Here is a 7,477-nt window from a genome sequence, read left to right on the forward strand (position 1 = left end):
TATGTTGGAAAGGTGTTTTTCTTTCTTCAGAAAGTGCGGCATTGTTAAACAGGTAAGTGCACCAGCTTTAATGAGCAATTAAAGATGACCATCCGGCAAAAGACGGGTAATTCCTTCTGCCTTCCTCCAGAATCCCTCACGTGTCTCATTCTGCACATCAGCTCCTTTTTGTTTCCCCGTGTGGATTTTCCTGTTTTGCTGCTTTCTGTGAAGAACTACAACCCAGCCACTCTAGGACCGTGTTCAGACACTCTGGGGGTCCTTGTTGCCTTCATAAAAGATCTTGAGTCTCTTTGTATTTGACACAATCCTTTACACTTACCCATCCTTGTTTTCACGTGGAGGATGCCATCCTTGTGAAATACTGGAAATGAGGAAAAGAGGCTTGTTATCAAACTGAGAATAAGAGCTGGTATTAGATTTGTTATTTTAACTCCAGTTTAAAATTATTACACTGTTCCAAGTGTTGGAGTTTGGAGTATCTTTTTAATGCATATATTGTTCAGGTGGGTCACACATCTGTGGGTCACGGCCTTCCCTGAAAGTTAGTAATACGCAGGTTGGAAGAGGTGTCCCAGGGCTGCAGGTTGCTTTCCAGAAGAAAACTCAGTGCTTGGAGGTCCTGATAGCGGTGCTGGGTTGGGTGGGTGGGCTCCAGATGTCTGTCCAACAGACATCCAAGAAGGAAACGTTCTTCAGGGAAGCCTTCAGCCTCATCTGAGTGCTGCTGGAGTGTGCACTGAGAGCAGCTACACACATGGGTTTCACCACTTCACAGCTAACTTGTCTCCAGTCCATAGCCCACCGGGCAGTAGCTGTGCTAATGGGACTTTCCACATTCAGACAGAGGCAAGGAGATGCCCTGAGACATCTCATCCTTTCAATAAAAGCGAAAAGCGTGTTGTTTTTGGTGTGTCTGTTGTGCTGTGCGGTTGCTGTCCTGGGTGCACACAACCCAAAGGGAAATACAAACCACACTCTGGACTTCACAGAACTTGGACTGAGTGCTAGAAAAGGGAAATCTTCCTTAAAAAATGCTCCTGGGAGGGGTGGGTTTGGGGAGAAGAGGAGTAGCCCAGAGGGCCTGACCTTCTTTTGCTCATTTTGCCTAAGTAGGAGCTGCCAGAAAACCATGGCGATGACATTTCTTGCTCAAAGGGATGCTGCACTCTGGAAGTGCCAGCTCTGCTCCAGCTCCCCTTTACCTCTTCCCTTTCAGTGCTCCTGGATGAGGGTGAGGAAATAGCACGAGTTCCTCTGTGCAGGATACAAGGCAGGAACAGTGGTCAAGGGTATTGTGGCCAAATCAATGGAATTTAAGCTATAGCTGTGATAAAAGGATGAAATTCAAGTTTGTAATTGCAGTGATGGTGCAGCTGGATGTGAAGGCTTTGCCTGTGTGCATGCCAAGGACACAAAGTCATTAACTGACTGCCTGGTCCAGGGCTTCTCCAGCTAATCACTGTGTCGCTGCCACAGCAGGCAGATCTGAAAAGAAGTAACTCACAGAAATTCAGGGGAGCTTGGCGAGGAGGAGACCGAGTGATGTGCCAGCCACTTTGCAACCGCTGGAAGGTGCTCAATATCAGCCAAACAGTGAACCGGTGCAAGGTTAGTGGTAAAATAGCCCTGAAAGTGCTGCTGTGTATAATTCTGATGGCAACAACCAAATAACTCAAAGTAAATGGTGCCCCTGGAAACAAAGAATCTGCAGAAGAGTTTGAAGAGTCCAAAGGGGTTGTGAGACCTGCTGTGACGGGCTTTCACTGTCCCGGACCCCCAACAGCCCTGTGCTCCAGCCTGATCCCAGCCCGAGACGTCCAGCTGCTGGAACAGCACCTCTTCACCCTTCTCTTTACAGCTGCTCCTGAGGAGTTGCATTTCTGAGACGCCTCACTTCTGAACTTTACGTACACAATCAGAACTAAATCCTCAGCTAAAGCGGTGGGTGCTTCGCATTATGAACCACCACCTCCCCCTTGTGGCTAACGGCTCTTCTAGCCAGCAGCCTCAGCGGCACCTTCTGTTACCATGAGGTCCTCCAGAGCACATCTCCAATACTACATGGATTGCTGGTCCAAACACGACTGCAGCACAGTAATGAGAAAGATGAGAAAGAAACGTGGTGTTTGGTGACCAAAACAGAATGAACTTGTCTCCACTAAAGTGGGTATTGCGGTAGACCTCTATGCAAAGGTGACATGCAGGAGCTGGATGTAGTTCAGCAACCTATTAGCATCTCATTGTATACTACAGCACTGGACAAGAGAACAGTAACCACCTTGATTAAAGAATACTGTTCCTTGCTTAATGAACCCGGCAAGCAGCAACCTACAGTTGTCAACATGTTCTGCTGCCTGGTAGAGATGCATGTGATGAGAAAGATGCAAGTTATAGCACTTTACTGGCAAAGAAATTCAGGGCGATGCTAGCCATCATGAGATTAGATGATTTGGTGCTGTCCACAGAAGCATTTCTACACCTATCCACCTTACCTGTAGTTCCCCTCAAAGAGATCCCAAAGGTGAAATTCATTCTTCAAAGATGAAAGCAATATTTTGTGGGTCTTCTAAATGTATGCAGTGCAATATTAAGGACAGCATGTCTCCCTCCCTGGTGTCAATGAAAGGAACAAAACAAAGAAGAAAGATGATGATGCTGGAGCTGATATTACTTCAGTGAAATATTTATACACAAACTGAAGGAAGTATTATGCAAAATACCAGTATACACAAAAATCAAGATTGTGCCTATTTCCAGACAATAAAAAGAAGAAAAGTGTCACATGGGCATCAGTGTTAGCTCAGTTCTGGATGAACTGCACAGACATGATGTTCATAGCTTGTTGCTTTTAATAATTCTGTGGCTAAAGACGCTGCTACTTCCACAATAAACACAGACTGGCAATTTCTAGGCTGAAGGAAATTCCCAGACACCAGAAAAACACTTCAGAAAAAGATGCTTGTGGAAGTTTCTTCTCTGCAGTCATACTTGCTGCCACAAAAGGACTTCTTTCCCATCTGGAGAAGTTTATAATTGTACAGAAAGAAATTTAGCCTCCAAAGCTTATTGGACTTCAGGGCAACAAAGATGATTAGGGGATTGGAGAATCTCCCTTGTGAGGAAAGGCTGAGAGAGCTAGGGCTCTAGCCTGGAGAAGAGAAGGCTGAGGGGAGACCTTATTAATGCTTATAAGTATCTAAAGGGCCATTTGAGGGAAGATGGAGCCGGACTCTTTTCAGTGGTTCCCAGTGACAGGACGAGGGGCAATGAGAATAATCTGGAACATAGGAATTTCCACTCAAATATGAGGAAGAACTTCTTTATGGCGAGGGTGACAGAGCACTGGAACAGGCTGCCCAGGGAGGTTGTGGAGTCCCCTTCTCTGGAGATCTTCAAGACCCACCTGGATGCAGTCCTGAGTAATGTGCTCTGGGCAATCCTGCTTTGGCAGGGGAGTTGGACTAGATGGTCTCTATTCCAACTCCAACAATTCCATGATTCCATGATTCTCCAAAGCCTTCAAGGTATCCCTGCCTGAACTGCTGTGGGCTGATAGCAGCAGCCTTGGAGCACACACACATGGGAAATCAAATCATGCCAGCTGAGGAGCTGTGTCTTTTGGTTACTTAATCAGGTAGAGTTTTAGAACAACAGAGCGTAAAACTTAGATCAAGTTAAAAATCTACAGAACATTTCTTGGCAAGGTAAACCCCATAACCACCTGCTGTTGATTATTAGCCTTAAAACTAAGTGACTCTGAAAGATTTTACCTGCACATCTCTTGTTCTAATATGATCATTAGTGTGCCCTAGGCTGGGGATTTTGAGTCTCCTCCTGATCATGGGGTTTAGTGCTCCCTCTTTGCATGCCTGGTCGAGGATTTTACCCATTGGCAGCTCCTAAAAGGATTTTGTGTTTTCTCTCCGTATTTTAAAAGATGATCAAAGCAGATTTTGCCAGGGACAGGCTGTCAGGGAACATTTAATTTAACCTCTGAATTTTCTTCTTCTTCTTCACTTTTATTACATCTTCCTCACTCTATTCCTACCACCAGCTCTAGTAGGAGGTGTCTCTGCCCATGACAGGGATTTGGAACTGGATGATCTTTAAGGTCCCTTCCAACCTAAACCATTCTATGATCCTATGATTCTATGCTTCCAAATAAGAATCCTGTGCTTTAGGCATTTAGCTGTACAGTTATCACGCTCTTTACATTTCTATCTTTTCCTGTTTCAGGCTCATTACACAATCAAGAGTAATTGTGATTGCTGTATACATCACTTTGGCTGCAAAGTAGAAGCTGACTGAGAAAATGACTGATTAATGCTGGTGAGATATTGCTACAGAATCACTAGTGTAAGAGATTTCACACGAATATCTGGTACGGTACTAAAAGAGGTCAGAAAATAATGTAGTTGATTGTAATAGCATGGAATATTGTAGGGCAAGATCGGAGAACAAACTTGGGTTTATGATTAATTGCCTTTAGCTGCAACTCTCTGTAAATATTCAGAGTTACAAACTTGTCCTATGTCATACCGGTGATGATGGAATCACAAGAAAAGGACCATGTTGTATTTCATTCCTGAAACTATGACTGGATGCAAACCACATGTAATGCTGCTACTCTCTGCTTTTTTCAATGGCCTTAAATTAAAGGAATTGGGTTTCTTAAAGAACAGGCTCCTGCCCTGTCTTTCTGGTTGCTTCTTGTCTTCTCCTTCACTGGGCTCAGCCAAAAGAGGTTACCCCAGTGCGGTCCCCTCCAGCCCATGGTGGAGGGCAGAAGAAGACAGGTTCTTCAGCCAGGTCCTTCAGTCAGTCAACTCAACTCATTCACAGGAGAGAAGAACCTGTCCTTCTCCATGTGGGGGTGGCTTCCTGCAGAGAAAATGAGCTGTGCTGGCCCAGAACTGCCCACGCCAGCATGAAGAGAGACCCCTGCAAGATCAGAAGCCGGAATGGCTTCTTGGCTCCCAGCCTGGGAGAGGGTTTCAGGTCCCACCTGCACCTCAGGAGAGGAGGGCTTGTCTTTCAGCCAGGGAGACAGGCTACAATAGACACATCAGGGGCTGCCCATAGCTAGGAACCCCTCAACCCAGGTAGGTATGGCACCATGGCTGGACCTGGCCCCTCAGAGGGAAGCGAGCAGCTCTATCTTTGCTGTTGTCCTGATTTACACCCCTGATACCCCTCTAATGCCATTTCTTTACTGCTACCCCCTCTCATACTCTTTCCTAACATCTTCATCATCCTGCAAGATGAAAGACATTTTCATCCAATAAAAGAAATACTCCTATATTCTTCTGCAAATGTATATATGTGTATTTTCCAGTAAAATATATGACTTTTCAAAAGGGAATATTTCCTTTTTTAATCAAGGTATTGTAAAATTGTGAGTTACTCACAGACAGATTGGCCTGATTTTTTGTATACTTTTGAAAAAATAGTACATTAAAAATATGGGGGTAGTGGAAAAAAATACAAATGTGTCATTAGAAATGTTTAATACAAGTAATACAATCTAAAGGTAAGACCCATTTTCTCCTGCGTTTATAATTAGCAATTTGCAAAACATGTGTTGTTTAGCAGCCTATATTGTGAGAGGATTGATTTCGTAGGTGTTTACCAGCCATAACAAACCCAGTGGGACATGCCACACCTAAACCCTGTGTCACTTGAGGGAGAATCTTACCTTAGAGCAAAGGAAAGGGCTCCATCAAATAAGCAAGTGACTGTGTGTGACTGCCACAGAGCAGCCCCAGCCTGTTTGTTGAAGTCCACAGGGTGGCAATGTAGACAGCTCCTCCACGCAGTTGCAGTCATGTTTGAGCTAGTGACACTGCCACCGCAGGTCCTTCAGAAAAAAAATGCTGTGCCTTCCAAGATCATTAGCCGTGCAATTACACCGATAAAGAAATTTGAGCTAGATGCTATACCAGCATATTTGCTTCTGCAAATATTTAACAACTGATAGATAACTAACAACCACTGGAACCTGGCATTACCAAAGTAAGATAAACATCTCCGGAAAGACATTTTAGATTAAATTAGCAGAATGCAATCTGGAATGTAATTTTGGATCCTGATGGAAACTGCTCACACGTGAAACTTAGCAAAGAGAAAATTTCAGGTTATACTAATACAACTGTGAATTTATTTCATATCCTATTGATTTGTCCTCATATAACTTGACTCCCAAAGGAAGCTACATTAATTCCTTCCATGTCAGCTTGCATTGTGCTTAGGAAGAAACATGCTGTTTTAGGTTCAATAAATTCTATACAGAATTTTTTGATTGTAAAATATTTCTGATTACATAGGGTCATTAGGTCGTAGCTGTAAGCTACGTTGCCTGGACATCATGTAATCATGATCTGATTCAGTTGACGAAAGACGCTCTACAGATGACTTTGCGAAGCTGTAGAACTAAAGCTTACAAGTCAGGGAATGCAGAAATGTTACAAAATAAATTAAGGAAGGGTGTTGGTTTTTCCCTATTTGTCTTCTGTCTGCTTTTTATTACTGCCTCATGTTCCCTTAGCATGAACACAAAGATTATTCTCCAATGATGCAGTAGGCAGAATAATAACCCAGATGAATTGTGAGCTCCTGGACCGTGCTGTTTCTTGCTGTTGACCAATAGGTCACTGTCTTTCTGCAAAGCTGGAAATTGAAGAGCTGCAATTGTGCAAGTTCTCTATTGCCACTTATAAGTGATAATAGATTTTTCTAGAGAAGGGGAGTACTGTAGTCATTTTGGACTTCAGTAAAGCAGTTGCTACTTGACCACAACTGAATGTATTAGGTGAGCTAAGTAGGAGATAAAAAGTAAACAAAGAACTAGGTAGAGATCCGATGATGATGGTAAGCTGTGCTGAAAGCAGAAATGATGGTCTAAGGGAAGGTTATTAATGCAGTTCCTCAAGGATCGGTTTAGGAACAGTCTTTTGTCATTCTTTCACTAATGACTAAGGATAAAAAGGAGTAGCATGTTGGTAAAATACTATAGCACAACTCAGAAATATTCAGAATATTCAGGATGAACTGAGTAGCTCGATTTCACAGTAGCTGGATGAAATTTAAAATATGCTTTTGGTAACTTAGAAAAAGAAACTCTGATGCACTGGGAATATTAGTTGGGAAATATTAGTTGGAACTGCCAAAGGAGAAGAAAAGCTTTGATCCAGTGGTTAATCAGAAGACAGCTCATCCACAGAGCTGACGGCACCATGAAAAAGGCAAGTGCTATTGCTAGGCAGACTGATAGAGATATTTTAAGTAACGTTAGGGAATTATTAATACTTGATAACAAGGCAAAAGGAAAATCCATCTGAGCTACTGTATATAGTTGTCTATGTGAAGGATGAAGACTTTTTGATAACCTTTCTATTCAAGAGGTAATAAAGAGCCTTCTTGGGGCATAAGAGGACTGAAATTCTAGACCAGCATTTAGAAAAGAGGAGTACAAGAA

The sequence above is a fragment of the Calidris pugnax genome, unplaced genomic scaffold (genome assembly GCF_001431845.1).
Source record: "Calidris pugnax isolate Ruff unplaced genomic scaffold, ASM143184v1 scaffold13, whole genome shotgun sequence".
In the NCBI taxonomy this organism is placed as follows: Eukaryota; Metazoa; Chordata; class Aves; order Charadriiformes; family Scolopacidae; genus Calidris; species Calidris pugnax.